Here is a 1,265-nt window from a genome sequence, read left to right as displayed (position 1 = left end):
TCCCAAGCAGGCTCCGTGCTGCCAGTGCAGAGCCCGACACAGGGCTCAATCTCACAAGCCGCAAGATCATGACATGAGCCGAAATCAAGAGTTGGACGCCCGACTGAATAAGCCACCCGGGCGCCCCTGTTCCAGTAACATTCTTGAAATGACAGCATTATAGAGCTAGAGAACGGATCAGTAGCTACCAGAGGTTAGAACTTGGGGGAGAGTAAGGCAGGGTGAGGGGGTGCAGACGGGAGGGGGGTATGGCTATAAAACGGCAACTCGGGATCCTTGTGGTAATGGAACTATTCTGTATTTACATGTGTGAGAAAATTACATAGAACTACACACACACACACACACACACACACACACACACACACACACACGTGTGCGTGTGACACAGGGGTGAAATCTGAATTCGGTGGGTGGACTGTACCCACGGCAACTCTCCGGGTTTGATACCACACTCTAGTTAGAATGTCACCTCTGGGAGAAACAGGGTAAACGGTACACTGGGATCTCTCTGTACACGGTTTGTAACATCCTACGGATCTACAATTAGTTTTTAAAGACATTTTTAGAAAGTAGACCCCAAAAGTGGATGCATTTTCTACTGAAGCATCGTGCCACCCTCTTGGGTTTGTAAAAAGAACAGGGATAAAGAAGACGTGATATGGACACAATGGACTATTACTCAGCCACAAAGGAAATGAGATCCTGCCGTGTGCAACAACATGGAGGGACCCGGGGTACTATGCTCAGTGAAGTCAATCAGACAAGGACAAATACCGTATGAGTTTACTTCTCTGTGGAATCTAAGAAACAAAATGAACAAATAAACAGACTCTTAAATACGGAGGGCACAGAGGAGGCTGCAGAGGGGAGGTGGGTGGAGGCTGGGTGAAATAGATAAGGGGGATTAACAGGCACAGGCATCCAGTTATAAAATTGGTCCGGTCGCAGAGTGGAAAAGTACAGCACAGGCACCACGGTCAGTAACACCGCAGCCCCGTGGCGTGCTGACTACACTCAGTGCGGCGAGCATTGAGCGCCGTATGGAATGGCTGCATCGCTATGTTGTACACCGGAAGCTAACAGAACGCGGTGTGCTAATTCTACTGCAATTAAAGATAACGATACATAAAGCCCAAAAATCAGGTTGTTCTTTTTATCAGTTTGGGTGTTTTTGTTTTCAATGTTTATTTTGAGAGAGACAGAGAGAGTACAAATGGGGGAGAGGCAGAGAGAGGGAGGGAGGGAGGGAGAGGGAGAGAGAG

The 1,265-nt window shown here is 48.1% G+C and overlaps 1 protein-coding gene across 1 annotated transcript in view; it reads right to left on the bottom strand.

Moving 5' to 3' along the window:
• Positions 1-1,265, bottom strand: part of IL13RA1 (interleukin 13 receptor subunit alpha 1) — a 62,136-nt gene that overhangs the window by 39,691 nt on the left and 21,180 nt on the right. The gene's annotated exons all lie outside the window — the stretch shown is intronic.

This window comes from Crocuta crocuta, unplaced genomic scaffold (assembly GCF_008692635.1).
Source record: "Crocuta crocuta isolate KB4526 unplaced genomic scaffold, BGI_CrCroc_1.0 scaffold1269, whole genome shotgun sequence".
Lineage (NCBI taxonomy): Eukaryota > Metazoa > Chordata > Mammalia > Carnivora > Hyaenidae > Crocuta > Crocuta crocuta.
The sequence above is the reverse complement of the archived record's forward strand: the minus strand, read 5'-3'. Positions and strand labels throughout refer to the sequence as shown.